The sequence below is a fragment of the Silene latifolia genome, chromosome 8 (genome assembly GCF_048544455.1).
Source record: "Silene latifolia isolate original U9 population chromosome 8, ASM4854445v1, whole genome shotgun sequence".
NCBI classification, from domain to species: Eukaryota; Viridiplantae; Streptophyta; class Magnoliopsida; order Caryophyllales; family Caryophyllaceae; genus Silene; species Silene latifolia.
The window spans coordinates 4,276,834-4,296,609 of record NC_133533.1 but is presented as its reverse complement, the minus strand read 5'-3'; positions in this window follow the sequence as shown (position 1 = coordinate 4,296,609).

The window sequence follows — 19,776 nt, the reverse complement described above, 5'->3', positions numbered from 1 at the left end:
GTTGAGCAGGGTTCCAGGGCTACCGCCTCCACTCGAGAAAGCAACTCTAGACAGTTACGCCGACTCACCGTTCGTGGACACCATATCCATCACAGCCATGCCAAAGGGATTCACAAATCCGAATATGCCTCTCTTCGACGGCACAGCAAATCCCTTTGATCATGTTAGCCAGTATAAACAGAAAATGATGACGGTAACAGCTATAGGGCAAGTCAAGGAGGCTTGCATGTGCAAAGGGTTCGGGTCCACCCTAACAGGACCAGCACTCCGATGGTTTGTTAGCCTCCCCAACAGGTCGATATCTACATTTGCTGAATTGGTGAACGCATTCACTCAACATTCAAGCAAAGAGAAAACCACGAAGCATGCGAGGAGACACGTATGTAATCGTCCGGGGCAGGAGAGAGCATTGGAGAATACAATACCAGGTTCAACAATGAGAAGGTAGCAGTACGGGAGTGTGATGTTTCAACAACAGTAGAAGCCTTCAGAAGAGGCCTCCACCATGACTTCGACCTATACAAGCAGCTAACTATGCATCCCTGCCACACGATTTGCAAAGTGCGAGAAAAAGCAATTTGCCGCGATCAGATTGGAGGAAGATATCCTAGCCAGAGCTAGCTTACAGAGCACACCAAGTATTTCTAGTACCTCAGCCGTGGAGAAATCAGGAAGGAAGCAAACAACCAGCAAGAAGGACGAGAGATATAGACCATATGGGAGGGGAGTTAACAGTGTAGACACCTCATTTCTGCACCTCCCGCAAACCACCCGGTGATGATTGGGCCGCATGTTTGGTACGCGGAACGATTTGTGACAGTTCGTAAGTTTATCGTCAAGTGATCGCTCAAACACTTATGTCTACCTCATGGTCGTCATCTAGGTGTCATTACGGTCGTTTTGGCAATAATTAGAGTATATTTGGAGTCCGGGTCAAAAACCGTCTTCATTTCCTAAAACCGTTAAATCCCGAGTCAAAGCAATGTCCTTGTCTACCTAAGATTAGGATGTCATAAAATGTCGTGAGTATATCTCATTTTGAGTCCTATGTCACTTCTTTGGGCTAAACTAAAAGTTTGCATTACAAAATGTGCATTTCATTTGGCTAAAATGATAACCTGACCTTTAGGCCCGTTTTACGAGGTGAAAACGTCTTTGTTGGGTCAGGCCTATTTCACAGAAAGTTCTAGATCTCTTTCTTAGCTTTCCAACGCCACCGAAATCACCTTATTCCGAGTCTTGTAGAGAAAGTTATGCCTAAAATACGACAGGCTGTCAAACGCGTTTTCTACGCGCAGAGGAACCTATCCGGGAAAGGACGCAGCAAGTGCTGCGTCTCTTCCAAGGGACGCAGCACCTGCTGCGCCTTTTCCCAGGGCTTTCTTTTTGTCCAAGTTTCCGTGTTTTAACCTAAGTCGGTTATTTCCGGATCTTTCCTTCCGTATCCTAGTCTTACCATAATTCCTTCACGTGATTAGTATAAATAGGAGTCTTTGCTCCTCATATTTCTCACGCGAGTGTCCGCCCTTCTCTTCTCCCTTTGCATTCTAGACCTTTGTTCTTACTTTTTGGCGTCTACGTGCTTGAACATTCGACCACGTAAGCTCGGATCCTTCTGAGTACCAGCCTCGTTTGCATGACCGACCAATTTGACCAACTACACAATCAATCAACTTAATTAATCTGTTCGTTTTCCTCTTACGAGGGCACTTTCTTTACATTCGCGTCGAGCATCACTAATCGATATCTTAGTCCTTCTCGTTTCGTCAAACATGTAAGTCTGAGGGTGTATAATCTCTCTTTTATTTATTGTATTTTATCTTATTGTAATCATCAATTGTAAGGTTTATGTCGAAAATACCAATTAAAACCGATTTCTAAAACCCTTTGTTTAAAACCCTTTTTACGGATTTCCAGTAGATGACCGTCGAGAAAGGACGCAGCAACTGCTGCGCCTCTTCGAAGGAGCGCAGTACCTGCTGCGCCTCTTCGTGAGGCTGCCGCAGTTCCTGCTTCCTTTCTTCTTCCTTCGTCCTCTGTAATTCATCACTTTTATTTGTTTTTCGTTTGTTCGTTAATTCTTTGACACGATAGCATAATAATTCACATGTATATTATTTATCATCATTAGCACGTTTAATTTGTCATTAAATCCGACTTAAATCTCAAGTAATCAATATTTGCGGGTTTTTGTCATTAAATTCAATTCGGGTTGTAGAAATTCGATTTGTTCATATCAGGTTTCTGGAATTCGATCTTTGATATATTCTCATATTCATCATGTTCGTCATTAATTTGTTGTTAATTCATCATGCTTAGTCTTTTTCATTCACCCATGTCACTAATCCATCGTTCATTCATGTAAATAATTCGTAATATTCCGTCTCATTCGTGTTTTATTGTTTTATGACCCATCATTCATATGTAAATAACCTATTAATCACTTTCATCCGAATAAATAATTTAATCAATCATTAAATTCATCAATTAGTATTAACGACACGCAATTCCGGCTTCACAACCAGAATTCAGGTCAGGAACAGACGCAGCAACTGCTGCGCCTATTCCAAAGGACGCAGCTCTGCTACGCCTGTTCCGGGTTGAATTCTGTCTCTGAACTTCCGTTGTTGTTTGGCTTAGTTATTTAACTTACGTATAATTGACTATTATCCATATTATCACCTTCTGATTTGTTCGTTAATTTCTTTCTTTTATTCTTTTTCTCAAATTATCCGTTTTAAAGGTATTTTCGACATAAATCGCCTAATCCGTTGTAATTATTGTAATTTTCATTATTGTAATTTGTATTCATTGTATTTCATATCATTTGTATGTTTTCACATGTAATTGAACTTAAATATCCAACTTTGACATTAATTGTATGTTAAACTAATTGTTAACCGACTTAGTATTAATCTTCACATGCTAGGATTAAAACTTGGATGTTGCATTGCATGCATATAACCGACGATATATCAAGTACGAATAACTTCCCTAATCATTAGTAGAGGCCGCTATCGAGGCGGGCGGGATTAGGTGTTCGATCAAAAGAGCTTCCTAATACGTACCTTCACCCCTTATTCCAGATCTCCGTGAACACCCGTGTTCATTGACATCCACGAGAGTCATTATAGACATAGAATGATAAGGGTAACGATTGCTTAGTGTTCATGTCATTACTTTATGTCTTGACATGACATGAGGTATTCGAACGGTTCCAATTTCCCATAAAAATTGGTGGCGACTCCAACAAAATGCAAACGCTTGTTTCTCTTTCCTCCCAAGCGCCCCCGTGGGCCCCCGCTGTCCACAGTTTGGCGACTCCGCTGGGGAATATACACTTACGTGTAGCCAAAAGGGTGAAACTTGAACAAGGTTAGGGAATAGTTCGTACAAGACAATTGTCGGTTTTCATAACTCGGTCTTCCTAGATCGTCTTAATCGGCCTTCCTAGGCCCAACCCAACCCATTCGACCAATCGTCCCGTCTAAACGGTCCTAATTCTTATTTGGGCCTAAGGATGGATAGCGATTGACGTCATCCATACCATGATGCTTACTCTTGTTTGTATCAAGGACTTTCACTACTTGAAAAAATGGACTAGGAATCGGCCTTACTCTTGTTTGGTACGAGCCTCTCCACAGACTTCGGGTTTGATTGTTCGGTATGGCAACCCACCCTTCAAACCAAAACCCTTTTAAATGCACTCAGCATCCCGTTATAATGCCTGTATGAATGCTTGTATCATATGTGATCACCATTTTCTAAACAAAACTATGACAAGATTTTGTAAAATAAAATCCTTTTCAAAATGTAAACATTTTCAAAATAGCACAAAATAAGCCGAAACTCTGTCCAAATGTCGAGTCAAACTTCGGGCCTAATACCCATTTCAAAATCCGTGTAAAATAAAAAAGTCCAAAAAAAAAAAACGAAAAAAAAAAAGTCCAATAAAAGTCCGAAAAAAAAAATCAAAAAAAAAAAAACAAAAACGCTTTAATCAAAATATTTTTCAAAACATGTAAATGTAAATATGTAAATTCAATTGGGCTAAGTTAGAGTCAAAGTTCAAACGGACTATGTCCTAGTCCGAACTCCGTCGAGTCATGAACCCGTCTTCCTTTACATTTTGGGTCTTTTCAAATTCAAGTCAAGTCCTAAGGCGTCACGCCGTCATTTTGGACCCCCTACCCCAATTCAGTTAGGATTTAAACAATTCCACAGCTCGACTCACACACTCGAGGCTAACACATCGAGTCATTCCAATATCCGTTTCTTGAATTCTCCTAATGACACGTTCGGGATACACATACCCGAACCTCGAGTCAAGTCTGTCTTAAACACACAAGTTAGAATCAACATGTGTCATCAATTCCGTCAATAAGGTCAATCATATGAGGGTCACTCCGTCAAAGTCAACCCTCGAGTCTAAAATTAAAGTCAAGCACCGTGAATTCAAACACGAGAAGTCGCTCACGGCATTTCACGAGTTCACAAGTCAAGTCTAGATGTGTCATCTTGTCCCTTCCTTTGTTTGTTTCCTTAGTATGCGTGATCCCATGTCGAACCGAGTGTAATGCGCGTCATTTCTGTCGAGTAGGAATCCAGCAAGTTCTGTCAACCAGCAAGGTCACGAAGCAGATCAAGCCACAATCACCATGTCTCTCCAGGACGTTTATGCCATGGTCCTACGAGTTCAAGCTACAATGGAAAATTTGAGCATTCGCGTCCTCACCCTCGAGAATGGAATGGTGGAAAAGAACACACCACCTAGAGAAACCTCTAGTCTGGGTCATCCAAAGCTTACCTCTTGCAATAACCATCGTCCTAGAAAGCCGAAAACAACCGAAAGGAAACCTGGGAGGCATAAAAGGGTGCTTACCGATTTAGGCATGTCTTATGCCGATGCTTTGAAGAGACTTGCTGCCCAAGGCAAGCTACATCCTATAGGACCGACTCCGGATCCACCTTTAGAGAAGCAAGTAAACCTCTGGAAGGGCAACAAATACTGCTTATTTCACCAAGGTAGAGGCCATGATATTGAAGAGTGTTTTCTCTTGAAACACACCATCCAAGATATGATCGAAGAGGGCAAGCTTCCTAAGCCACCTTCTGTCAAGAAATCCGAGAAAATCAACCCTCTTGGGTCTAGTATCATTAAACATGACGAAGAATCATCCCTAGACTATTCTCACCTCCTCGCTCCTCATGGTAGTGAAGAAATCAATGTCCTCGAAGATGAAGATATCCAAAATGGGATGCTCATGCTTTCCATGGCCTTCAACAATAAATTCTCCAAAATAGAAGGAGCCATTGATATCCTAAACTCTCGACTTTCCAACATAGAGAACCAGTTTGCTGAAATGGGTAAGAAGCTTGATGCCCAACCTCTCAAGATGAAACGTTTCCAGACAAACCCTCAACCTAATAGTCCTAAAGCAAAAACTGAGCAATGTGTCTTTAGTTCTTTTAATCCAAGAATCAAAATCAACAAAGGCAACCTCATGGAGCCTTCGGGGTCATTTACTAATGCTTCCGAAAATAAGGGCACACCTCCTAGGAAATTTACCAACATTGGCATTAGATATGCCGATGCCTTTCAGAGACTCATGGAACAACGAATGTTGAAGCCTATAGGACCTACCCCCGAACCAGAAAGGAAATCCAAGTTCTGGGATGAGAATGCCTACTGCAAATACCATAGAGGCAAAGGGCATGATACAGAGAAATGTTACAAATTAAGAAACGTCATTCAGGATATGATCGAAAGCGGGAAGTTGTCCCTCTCAAATTTTAATCCACAAGGTAGCTCAGGCAATCCTCATGGATACACCACTTATCAAGAAACTCTTCTTGACTATTATCCTTCCAATATTCCCAATGATGAGGATGAGGTGCTCAAATGGGTGAATGCTCAAATTCAGATGCCAAAGCCGGTTGCTAGAAGAGTAAACGTTCAAGCGTGGGCCGATGATTACGAGCCTAGATCTGAAATCGAGTCAAAATCTGGGTCCGAGTCCGAGTCTTAGGCTTTCTTTCCCATAATTGTTCTAGTGTCTTTCTCCATTTCCATTTCTAGTGACAACCTGGGGGCTGTCCCACGAGTCACATGTCTTCTCGAGTCTATGTTAAATACATTCATCATCCATTTCAATAAAAGTACACTCTTCAATTCATATATTCTATCCTATTCTCTTCCTTTATCCTTTTCCTGTGACAACAAGAATTGATTTGAGACATTTTAAAACGAACGACAACAACATGTCCGTCGATGTGAGTGCACTTAGATGATGTTCCATTCCAAGTTGTAGAGGACCTGAAACTCCGCGTTCATTTTTCTTTACCTATTCCATGTCTGGCAATAGAAACCACAATATACCCTAGTTTAGGACGAGCCTATCTCTAGAGATTCTAGGACGAATCCAGACCGTCTCCCTTGTTAACGATCCATGACGGAAGGCAAGCCCATTCCCCACAATAAACAACCCGTGTTACTAAAAACTAACCCGTTTCACACTAAATGTGCTAGTCTAACTCAAATCCATGGTAACAAACAAATCCAAGACAATACGAGCCATGATCAAAGACAAAGGCTCAATCAAGAGAAATACCCGAGATCAATATCCAAGACAAAAGAGTCAAAATAAGAACAAGGCTCAATCAAGCAAGTCAATATTCAAAGTCAAAGTTATATTCAAAAACCTGATCAAAAATCTAAGCAAAAATCTGAGATATATTCTAGACCAAGAATCTAAGTCTGAATCAAGAACAATATTGAGCGGAATACTGCTGAAGTCTATATAGAATCAAGACATCGATGAAGATGGTCAGCTAGCACCCTCATTTAGCCTTTCATACATCACACACCCTAAGTCCTTCTCGAGACCGTTATGGGGAGATAGTTAGGAATTTTGAGAATCCTCTCAAGCTCGTCAAGTATACCCATCCTTTAGGGCCAAGACATGGAAACTTGATCCCACGTCAATTAACCTACCTTTATGTGCTCAGGCTACATCAAGCCAAGAGACTCCATTTCCAAGCCATATTACAAGCCATAACCCCATCAAGCCTTAACTCCACAAAATCAAAGCTCCAGAGATTTGTTCATCAAAGCCTCTTATTACCGAGCTCCACATTCCAAATATTCAATCCAGTTTCACCTTGACCCATACACGGAGTCTTCGAATACTTTGCTACCTAGGACGGGACATACCCATATTCATCCTTAGGGTCCACTTTTAGGTGTGCTCACATGATAAGGAAATTTTTACAAACTTAATTATACCTCTTTGGTCTATGATCAGGGGAGTTATCTCAAATCAATTCTTCGAGTCACCAAAGGAATATTACCCTTGTGACCCATCCACTTTAAGGTCCTAACAACATAGCTTAGGCACACACTTGAACTACGAGCATGGTTTGATTTCACCTTTTCAGGTGGATACGTAGGCAGTCTTTTCTTACACAAGAAGGATACAACCACAACATCCAAACAAAATTAACCAAACCTCAGAACTACGATCTGGTTTGATTTCACTTCACGTGAATACGTAGGCAGTCCTCAAGGACACAACCATCCCCACTTTTAACTTTCAATCTCAATTATCAACCATCTCAACCATCACAATTTTCAACCTTCCAACCTCAATTAACATCCCTTCCATAACCAACACCTTTATACTGGGGGCTCCTTATTGTCGCCCAACCTCTTTTTTACCAAAGTCCAGAGTCATCTTCTCATCCTGGGGGCTTCTCTTCCAAGATGCCACCCTTCCTTTATTCCTCTAAGTCTAGCTAGTACTCGGTCCGGACAATGACAAAGGTCTTAGATCGATTCTCCAAGTTATCGTTCCTCAAGAGGGGTCTCTTTTACAACAAACGATGTCAAAAGGTGTCCAAGTAGACAGATGATCCATGGCTCATGCCTTGCCTTTATATGCCTTCATCATTCTTGCAATTCTTATACCTTTGGAACTGATACGCATTGTCACCCACACTCGGCTAGGGGTTACGCATACTTAAGCGAAGTCTGTCAAGGTCATCCCTGTGTCACAGTTGGTGTCGCATCAGTCAAACCTAAGTCTACATTTCGCGTCACGTCCTAGTAGGTCTGTGTCATGACAAGTCATGTTTCTAGAGCCCATTTGAATCTGCATAACGCATTACAAACAACAAACTTCTTTGAGCGAGTTTTAAACAACTTTTATAAAGAAACAACTTTTGTGTTTCCTCATTCGAGGTCCATGTGAAAATTGCTTACGTGCATATATTAGATTGCATTCTTGTGTGGCTACTAGCCATGCAGGAAGGTATCAGAAGCAGTACTTTATCAAGACCTCGCTTGCCACAACGAGCGAATATTCTTTGACTGGTGTTTCGACACATCTCTATTATGTTTCCCAAACGAGAGCAAGCGGATGGACTTTCCCTCTCGAGACATGGAGATTAATTTCCGAGTTTGTTCCCCAACGAGAGTAAGCGGATAGACTTTCCCTCTCAAGACATGGAGATTAACATCTACCCAAGCAGATTTCTCCTCAGCAGTTCCCGCCTGTGTCCTGCCACTTCCAATGTTTCTTGAAGACGACCCAAGCAGATTTCTCCCGGCAGTTTCTACCGACATTTTTGTTTCCTCACAGAGTTCGGCAAAAGGTGTCGTTCTCCAGAAATACCCAAACCAGCGTCTCCTTCCTTAGGTTCATAAACCCAAAGTTAGGATTCTTACCCCCTAGATTCTTAGATCCCAAAATGGCTTCCTTTAGGTTCATAAACCTTTAAGCTCCCACACCAACATCCTTAGGTTCATAAACCCATAAATCCTTTTGGAGTTCTCATACCTCAGAAAGCTTAAACGCACGCGTTTAAAATAAGAATTAGTAACCCAATAGTTCCTAAACTTAACCCTAGAATCCCAAATCCTCTTAGGTTCACAAGCCTTTAAGTTCCCGTACCAGCTGTCCTTTATACTCAGGTTCACTCACCTTGCTTCTTTTAGGTTCCCAAACTCCCTAGAGTTTGTACACTTTTCCTTTTAGGATCATATTCCTTTAGGATCCTTTTTTCCCCTTAGGATCACATTCCTTTAGGATCACCTTTTCTTAGAGTTCCTACACCTAAACCTTGGTTACCCCTCAGGTTGAGATTATATTTGGCCTCCTTCCCGTCGATGCTTTCCTTTAGGGCCCCACACCCTAGCACAATCCTTACATAACTTTTAGGTCCTACCCATAGCTCTTATGCACCTCCGGAAGCATCTCGAGAAAGAAGTCTCAGGTATGGTCTCTTCTTATGGCTGGCGAGCTTCCTTACGTAGTCTAATGGACTTTAAACGACCCTCCCCGATAGTCGACAGACTCTAAAATGTTCCCGACGACAGGTCCTTGGCTCAGACCCCTTGAGCCGCCTCGCGTCGCCATAGTCGTCAGGTTGTAATCTTCGATTGACCTGATGGCTATACTTTGACTTTCGCCTTATCCAAGCCTCGGTCAAAGTGGGGCTCAGAGACACCTCATTTCGCACCTCCCGCAAACCACCCGGTGATGATTGGGCCGCATGTTTGGTACGCGGAACAATTTGTGACAGTTCGTAAGTTTATCGTCAAGTGATCGCTCAAACACTTATGTCTACCTCATGGTCGTCATCTAGGTGTCATTACGGTCGTTTTGGCAATAATTAGAGTATATTTGGAGTCCGGGTCAAAAACCGTCTTCATTTCCTAAAACCGTTAAATCCCGAGTCAAAGCAATGTCCTTGTCTACCTAAGGTTAGGATGTCATAAAATGTCGTGAGTATATCTCATTTTGAGTCCTATGTCACTTCTTTGGGCTAAACTAAAAGTTTGCATTACAAAATGTGCATTTCATTTAGCTAAAATGATAACCTGACCTTTAGGCCCATTTTACGAGGTGAAAACGTCTTTGTTGGGTCAGGCCTATTTCACAGAAAGTTCTAGATCTCTTTCTTAGCTTTCCAACGCCACCGAAATCACCTTATTCCGAGTCTTGTAGAGAAAGTTATGCCTAAAATACGACAGGCTGTCAAACGCGTTTTCTACGCGCGCAGGAACCTACCGGGAAAGGACGCAGCAAGTCTTTGCGTCTCTTCCAAGGGACGCGCAAACACTTCTTTGCGCCTTTTTCCAGGGCTTTCTTTTTGTCCAAGTTTCCGTGTTTTAACCTAAGTCGGTTATTTCCGGATCTTTCCTTCCGTATCCTAGTCTTACCATAATTCCTTCACGTGATTAGTATAAATAGGAGTCTTTGCTCCTCATATTTCTCACGCGAGTGTCCGCCCTTCTCTTCTCCCTTTGCATTCTAGACCTTTGTTCTTACTTTTTGGCGTCTACGTGCTTGAACATTTGACCACGTAAGCTCGGATCCTTCTGAGTACCAGCCTCGTTTGCATGACCGACCAATTTGACCAACTACACAATCAATCAACTTAATTAATGCATTCGTTTTTCCTCTTACGAGGGCACTTTCTTTACATTCGCGTCGAGCATCACTAATCGATATCTTAGTCCTTCTCGTTTCGTCAAACATGTAAGTCTGAGGGTGTATAATCTCTCTTTTATTTATTGTATTTTATCTTATTGTAATCATCAATTGTAAGGTTTATGTCGAAAATACCAATTAAAACCGATTTCTAAAACCCTTTGTTTAAAACCCTTTTTACGGATTTCCAGTAGATGACCGTCGAGAAAGGACGCAGCAACTGCTGCGCCTCTTCGAAGGAGCGCAGTACCTGCTGCGCCTCTTCGTGAGGTCGCGATTCTCGCTTCCTTTCTTCTTCCTTCGTCCTCTGTAATTCATCACTTTTATTTGTTTTTCGTTTGTTCGTTAATTCTTTGACACGATAGCATAATAATTCACATGTATATTATTTATCATCATTAGCACGTTTAATTTGTCATTAAATCCGACTTAAATCTCAAGTAATCAATATTTACGGGTTTTTGTCATTAAATTCAATTCGGGTTGTAGAAATTCGATTTGTTCATATCAGGTTTCTGGAATTCGATCTTTGATATATTCTCATATTCATCATGTTCGTCATTAATTTGTTGTTAATTCATCATGTTTAGTCTTTTTCATTCACCCATGTCACTAATCCATCGTTCATTCATGTAAATAATTCGTAATATTCCGTCTCATTCGTGTTTTATTGTTTTATGACCCATCATTCATATGTAAATAACCTATTAATCACTTTCATCCGAGTAAATAATTTAATCAATCATTAAATTCATCAATTAGTATTAACGACACGCAATTCCGGCTTCACAGCCAGAATTCAGGTCAGGAACAGACGCAGCAACTGCTGCGCCTATTCCAAAGGACGCAGCTCTGCTGCGCCTGTTCCGGGTTGAATTCTGTCTCTGAACTTCCGTTGTTGTTTGGCTTAGTTATTTAACTTACGTATAATTGACTATTATCCATATTATCACCTTCTGATTTGTTCGTTAATTTCTTTCTTTTATTCTTTTTCTCAAATTATCCGTTTTAAAGGTATTTTCGACATAAATCGCCTAATCCGTTGTAATTATTGTAATTTTCATTATTGTAATTTGTATTCATTGTATTTCATATCATTTGTATGTTTTCACATGTAATTGAACTTAAATCCAACTTTGACATTAATTGTATGTTAAACTAATTGTTAACCGACTTAGTATTAATCTTCACATGCTAGGATTAAAACTTGGATGTTGCATTGCATGCATATAACCGACGATATATCAAGTACGAATAACTTCCCTAATCATTAGTAGAGGCTGCTATCGAGGCGGGCGGGATTAGGTGTTCGATCAAAAGAGCTTCCTAATACGTACCCTCACCCCTTACTCCAGATCTCCGTGAACACCCGTGTTCATTGGCATCCACGAGAGTCATTCTAGACATAGAATGCTAAGGGTAACGATTGCTTAGTGTTCATGTCATTACTTTATGTCTTGACATGACATGAGGTATTCGAACGGTTCCAATTTCCCATAAAAATTGGTGGCGACTCCAACAAAATGCAAACGCTTGTTTCTCTTTCCTCCCAAGCGCCTCCGTGGGCCCCCGCTGTCCACAAACAGAATCGAGGAAAATCAGCTACTCCCCACTCTGGCAGAATATGGATTCACCACAGGTATCGCAGGAATCTTGAAGGCACTCAGAGAGATGGGAGATGGAGTCAAGTGGCCCAACCCACCAGTAGAAGAGCAAGCTTGGAGGAAGGATAGCAAGAAGAAGTGTGAGTTCCATCGTGATATCGGACACAACACTGAGGATTGCTACACATTAAGAAGAGAGATCAAGCGCCTCTACGAACAAGGAAAGTTGAGCCACCTATTACCACGTGGGGGCAAGCAGCAAGATAAGGTAGGCTCCGCCAAGCCGGCAGACCCACCCACATGCACCAAAATTATAAACGTGATAACAGGCGACTCAGACTTAAGCGGCCTGACATACTCAGCAGCTAAGAGACATGCCACCGAGATCAAAGGAGACATGCCAGCTAATTCTTGCAGAATTTCTCACAGTGATCTGCCAGCAGTAAGCTTTGATGAAGGAGATACATACGATGAACGAGAACATCATGACGCACTTATTATCACCTTATCAATGGCCAATTGCACGATCGAGAAAGGTCTTGGTAGATACAGAAGCTCGGTCAACCTAATCATGCCGAAAACCATAGAAAACATGGGATTCGGCGAGAAGGATTTCTGAAGAAGACTATTCCTCTAGTAGGCTTCGGTGGAGAAACAGCCAGCTCGCTAGGTGAGATAGTCATCCCCACCTATGTGGGAGGAGTCAACAAGCAAGTCAGGTACCTGGTTATAGATGGCCCCTCTACTTACAACGTCATCTTGGGAAGACCATGGTTGCACCAGATGAAAGCAGTCTCTTCAACATACCACCAGTGCATAAAGTTCCCCACACCATGGGGAGTAGAAACAATAAGAGGAGATCAGGAGGAAGCTAGAGGCTGCTATAAGAAGGCACTCAAGTGCACTCCCAGGCCCCTCGCATAGTAATTTGAAGCGACCTATCCAGACGAATACATCGAACCTCCAGCAGAAGAGCTGGATCAAATCAATCTGGATAAGCTGCACCCAGAACGAACCGTGCTCATTGGAGCAGGATGCACAGGAAGCTTAAGACAGCAGCTAGTCAAGTTCTTGCAGGATAACATGTATTGCTTTGCATGGTCACACGATGATATGATAGGAATAGATCCATCCATCATAACGCATAAGCTTAGCGTGGACCCAAAGTGTAAACCCATTCAACAGAGAAGAAGAAAGTTTGCAGCGGAGAGAAATAAGGTGATCAACCAGGAAGTAGATAGCCTGCTGGCAGCAAAGAAAATAAGAGAAGTAAAATATCCAGAATGGCTGTCTAATGTAGTGGTGGTGCCTAAAAAGAATGGAAAGTGGAGAGTATGTGTGGACTTCACCGATCTCAACAAAGCATGCCCTAAAAATCCATTCCCGTTGCCTCATATTGATGCAATGGTGGACGCAACAGCTGGACATGAGATGTTAACATTCCTGGACGCATGGAGTGGGTACAATCAGATCAAGAGAAGACATCATTTATATCCGAAAGAGGAATATATTGCTACAACGTCATGCCATTCGGCCTAAAAAACGCAGGCTCCACATATCAAAGGTTGGTTAACCGAATGTTCAAAGAATAAATAGGAAGAACAATGGAGGTGAATATTGATGACATGGTGGTGAAATCAGAAAAGGCCAAAGATCATATGCAGCATCTGGCAGAAACATTCAACACCCTCAGAGATTACAAAATGAAGCTAAATCCATCTAAGTGCACCTTCGGAGTATCTTCTAGCAAATTCTTAGGCTATATAGTAACCCAAAGAGGAATAGAGGCTAGCATCGAAGCGGATCAAAGCCATCTTTGTTTGGAGTCACCGAAAAGCCTAAAGATGTTCAAAGACTAGTCTGGGAAGGTAGCAGACCACGAACAGAGTTCTTTTCAAGATCTTGAGATAAATGCAGCTGTTTTTACGACGTACTAAGGAAAAGCCGAAGTTTGAATGGACCTCGGAACACGAGCAAGCCTTCGAGAGTCAAGCACAATCTCGTGCACCCCATTCTTTGTCAAAACCAAAGCCAGGAGAACCATTATTCCTATACCTAGTGTCACGAAGTGGCGGTGAGTCTTTGTCCTGGTCGAGAGCAAGAAAAGGAGCAGAAGCCAGTATACTACGTGAGCAAGTCTCTGCTGCCGGCAGAGACCAGGTACACATCTCTTGAAAAGTTAGTACTAGCATTGGTAGTAGCATCTCGCAAACTGCGCCCCTATTTTGAGTCACACATCATACATGTCGTGACCAACTACCCGCTAAAAGCTATCATGAGGAAGCCTGAACTGTCAGGAAGAATGTCTAAATGGTATGTACACCTCAGTGGATACGACATCCAATACGACCCTAGAACATCAATCAAATCACAAGCACTGGCCGATTTCGTGTCAGACTTCAGTCCTGCCATCCAGAATCTGGCAGATACAGAGATCCTCACTTTAGAAGAAAGCAAACAGACAGAAGTCTGGCAGATGCATATTGACGGAGCCTCCAACCAAAGAGGGGCAGGTGTAGGATTAATTCTGCGATCACCACAGGGAGACCTGATAGCGCAAGCTGTAATATGTGAATTCAAGGCAACCAACAATGAAACAGAATACGAGGCCTTGATATTGGGAATGAAGCTAGCTTTGGAGTCAGGGGTCAGGCACCTGCTCATATCCAACGACTCTCTGTTAATAGTCAACCACGTGAATGATGAGTTTATAGCCAGAGATTCGAAGATGATTGCATACCTAAAAGTAGCAAAGGAATTAAAACAAAAATTCGAAACTTGCAAGCTTAAACAGATCCCCAGAGATCAGAACGTGGAAGCAGATGCCCTAGCAACCCTGGGGGCAACATTCAAACCAACAGAGCTATCCAGCATTCCAATAGCACATATGCTGGAACGTTCTATCCAGAAGGCAGACGAAATAGACAGGGGTGAACTGGAGGATCCACAGAGCGAGAAGGAAATCCAAGCAGTTACAGAGTAAGGTGAGAGCTCCCGGCCAAACAGGCAGGCGCCTGACCAAATAGCCGATCCAGCGGACGACTGGCACACACCTTACCTAGACTGGTTGCGCCATACAAGCTACCAGACGATAAGAAGGAAGTGAGAGCTTTTAGAATAAAGGCCTCCAGATTCATACTTATTGATGATATATTATTCAGAAAATCGCTAGCAGGCCCCTACCTACGGTGCCTGGACAAGCAAGAAGCACAGACTGTGTTACATGCTCTCCACAGTGGCGAATGTGGAAACCATGCGGGGGGCAGGAGTCTGGCAAATAAAGCCTTCAGACAGGGATACTATTGGCCTACAATGAAGGCAGATGCAGCAGAGTATGCACGAAAATGTGACGCCTGCCAGCGCTCAATACCCATGATCCACCAGCCAGCAGCGCCCCTGCACCCTATCATTTCTCCCTGGCCGTTCATGGCATGGGGCATGGACATAGTAGGCCCTCTACCACGGGCCACAGGAAACAGAACCTGGATGTTAGCAATGACAGATTACTTCTCCAAGTGGATAGAGGCAGAAGCATTCACGGATGTAAAAGATAAACAAGTCATTTCGTTCATAAAACGAAACATCATTTGCAGATTTGGTATCCCATCAGAAATCATATGTGACAATGGCTCACAATTCATCTCCAACGATACCGAGGATCTTGTGCCAGGTGGAACATCACCTTAAAAAGTCAGCACCTAGGACTCCAAAGTCCAACGGACAATCTGAATCCAGCAACAAAATCATTATGGACAATCTGAGAAGGAGGTTACAGGAGTTAGGAGGAAAGTGGGCAGATGAATTGCCACTAGTGTTATGGTCAGACAGAACGACACCAAAAGTAGCAACAGGTCAAACACCCTTCAGCCTGGTGTTTGGCGCAGAAGTAGTCATTCCGTCAGAAGTTCTAGTTCTCACTCACAGGTATGAAAATATGACGAGGGAATTGAACAATGCAGAGATGACCAGAAGCCTGGACACAATTGACGAGCTGCGAGCAAGCGCAAAAATCCGTCTGGTCGCCTACAAACAATCAAGTGGCAGGAGTTATAATAAGAATGTAAAAATCGGGCTCCGGAGGTAGGAGACTGGTTCTCCGAGAGGTGTTTCAGAACACCAAGAATCAAAAAGCGGGCAAATTCGCCTACAAATGGGAAGGACCATACCAGGTAGAAGGAGTTGTTGGCCATGGCGCATACAGACTGATGACTATGGACGGTCAAATCATACAACGCCCATGGAACATACTTCACCTGAAGAGATATTACTTTTAATAATAAGTAGACTATAGCTTTCAGACTAATGTACTATGAGAAGCCAAATCATTTTTAAAGATAAAATAAAAATCCGGTAGTAGGCATACTGCCAATTTCACTTTTATTTCTGGTGTCTTTAGTTATTTTTAAGGCTTTAAACTACTATTGGATGGTGTGGTCTGGCAGCGTCCTGGGACCACAATTGCTCTGGTACCCCATGAGATGGCGACAAGTACTTCACATCATTCTAATGGCTTTTCTTATTTTCAGGCTTCTCTAAGTATATCACTTTAAATCCTAGTGTCTATGGTACTTTGAAAGGATGTCTAGCAGGACTGTCAACTGCCAACGCGGGGTGACAAGGCACATGGCACTCCAACATGCCTAACCTATTTTCTCCACAAGGAGCACCCTCACCAAAGGGACCGTGGAACATACGAAAGGGAGCCTGGTTGATACGGTGAATACGCTTATCCAGCTACCCCTGATACCACCCCCTGGACGTAGCTCGCACTAATCGCAATTAATCAGGGCCTCAGCATGCATGCACAAACGAACATGGAACGTAGGGATATCTGCGCTACCAGAATCCTGCAGCGTCTCCATTGGTCCTAGAATGACGATAAACTTGCCTCAATGACGCCCCTGCTGGCATAAAATGAGATGAACACACCTTGCGTCATGAACAAGGTTAAGTAGTCCAAAAATTGCGGCATACGCCTAAATCAGCCATCCTGACGACACGGACTAGCCTAGCTTAGTCCTGGATCGGCCTTTTCAGCCGACCAGCCGGTCTAAATCTAAATCAGCCTCCAAGGTTGACACGGCCACTCCTCCTTACATTGCGGCATACGCCTAAATCAGCCATCAGGCTGACACGGCAGCTAGCTTAGTCAGAACGTCAGCCTTTTCAGGGTGACAGGACTCGCCTAAATCAGTCAAGAAGGCTGACACGGCAAAAACTTCCTAAAAATAGGGAAGATAAACAACGAACACACGATGTGTAAGATAAAACCTTGGCAAAGTATGACAAGGGATATTTCAAAATATAGGCCAAAGTACGGCCCAAAAGTTTAATCGCCACCTTGGCGGGGCAACCACAAAAGGACAAGTTTAAAACTTACAAAGTCTGCCACCTCTGGGCCAGACTACCAAACGTTCACTGATAAAAAAAATCAATTGTCGGTCACATTGATGACCTCCACCTCTGGCATCTCTTCTCCGCCTCGCCGACTTCTCATTTCGTGCATCGCATCGGCTGAGCATCCTCGGCCGCCATAGCTCCCGAGCTCCACAAAAGACATCCTGGGACATTTAAGCATCACCCCCAGCAGCCTGCTCAGCCAATGCAGGAGAATTCAACTCACCAACCTCAGGCATCAGCACACTTAGATCAGGTTGGGTGGGGTAGAGCATCTCCAGCTGCTTCTCCTCTTCCTCTATGGCCTGCTGGGTGGGAGCTTCCTCGAGGGCAGCACGCATCCCGCTGATCTTTCCCCGCCAGGTGGCATAGGCGACAACGTTGGTGGCCAGGGAGATCAACTCACTGATCTTCTCGTCAGAATGCTTAAGAGAGTCAGGGAAAGTGCTGCACACCGCTTGAGTTCGAGCTAGCTGATCAGCCCCTTCCTTCAGCTTCTTCCTGGTGACAGCAAGCTCAGTCTTCAACTCCACCACACGCTCCTTCAGATCAACCCGTTGCTGTGCCAGATCTGCAACAGTCTCCTTCAGCTCCTGGTTCTTGGCACTGGTAGCACGGCTGGTAGTTTGCACTATGTTGATCATCTTCCTATTATAGAGTGTAGATCAAGAGTCCGGGGGGGAATAATCGAGGTCAAAGCAAAGAGTTAAGCGAGAGAATTTGAGCAAGAAGCGGGATTTAACAGACAGGTAGAAAATGAAGAGTATTTACCATGAAGGCATTATGCACGTCATTCTCAGCCATCTCCTCTGGGGAGAACTCCGAGAATGTCTCTTTAACAGGAGGAAAGAACAACTGGTCAATCTCCGGCCAGTACGGCACCTTGTCCACATTCCCGAAGCCCTCTGGGAAATGAGCAGTGATACCTCCGCTGGATGAAGCGCGAGGACTGGTAGGAGGAGTAGGTGGATGACGAGACAATGGGTTAACTTCCAAGGGTTCTGGAGCGGCTGAACTGGAAACTGTGGGAGGAGTCTGAAAAGAGGCAGCAGGAGCACTCCTCTTGGAGGCAGAGGCCACATCAGGACTGGCAGAAGGTCTCTTTCTTTTAGAACTTTGGAGGATGAGTTCCAATTGATCAACTTTTGAACCTGCAAGCATATATAGTCTCAGACAACAAGATGCTTAAAGCGTCAGCAGAAATAGCATGCAAGTTGAAACGGCTGTAGAAGTCTTACCAGAAGACATACTGTGAGCCGACTGGGGAGGATTGGAGGAGGAAGCAGGTGAAAAACCAGGAAGCAGGTCTGGGAACTTTCTCTCAGATTCAGAGATGCTAAACAATTTGTTGCGGGCAGGGATCTTGGCACCAATACGGGTAAGGTCACAGGGGCCTGCACGAAGACGATGAAGTAAGCTAGTAAGCAGCGAGATAAAATAAATCAGGCGACAGGGAGGCTACTTACTCGAAGTCAGAACCCACTTCTCGAAAATATAATCAGCATGAGGCTGGATGGAGTCCTTCCTCACATAGAAGAAGTCCCCAAACCATTTATCATCACGGGATTTTGACGCGTGTTTGAAGGGAGCCTCTTCATGACCCCGGAATGAGAACAGACCCCTGCCCAGGGATCTGATGCTGTACATGTGGGCCAGATCGCCCAAAGTAACATGTTTACCAGTACTCTGACCAGCGGCCAGAGAATAGAGAAGAACTCTCCAAATGGCAGCAGAAATTTGTGCCATGGCAAAGTTGTTGGTGAAGATGAAGTCTTGAAAAAGTTTAAGGAAAGGAAAACGGAGGCCATATCTAAACGGGTACAGGTAGAAACTAACCCACCCTGGACGGAGGGCGTCAGCTTTTTGCCCCGGTTCAGGGATGACGATATCCACCCCGTCACCAAGACCAAGCAGATTCTTGATCATCGGAATATCGGCCGGAGTTAGGGCGGAGTCACAGTCATGTGGGTGCTTAAAAAGTCCCCGAGAAGGGAAAGTGGGGTCAAGATTACGGTCGAAGGGTGTGGGGTTGACGAGGATTGTCGAGTTTTACCCATGGTGGAGAGAGAAAATGAAGATTAAAGAAGGAAGGAGGAAGGATTACCTGATGAAGAAAACGGAGGAAGAGGAACAGTGAAGCAGGCGAGGAATGAAGGAGAAGGAAGGTTGAGGGTTTAAGAGAGAATATTTTTTTTGAAATGATTTGGGATTAATGAGAGTGGAAGATGGACGTTGGAGTTATAAAGAGGATAGAGGGAGTTGAGCGCAAGAAAAGAGGAGAA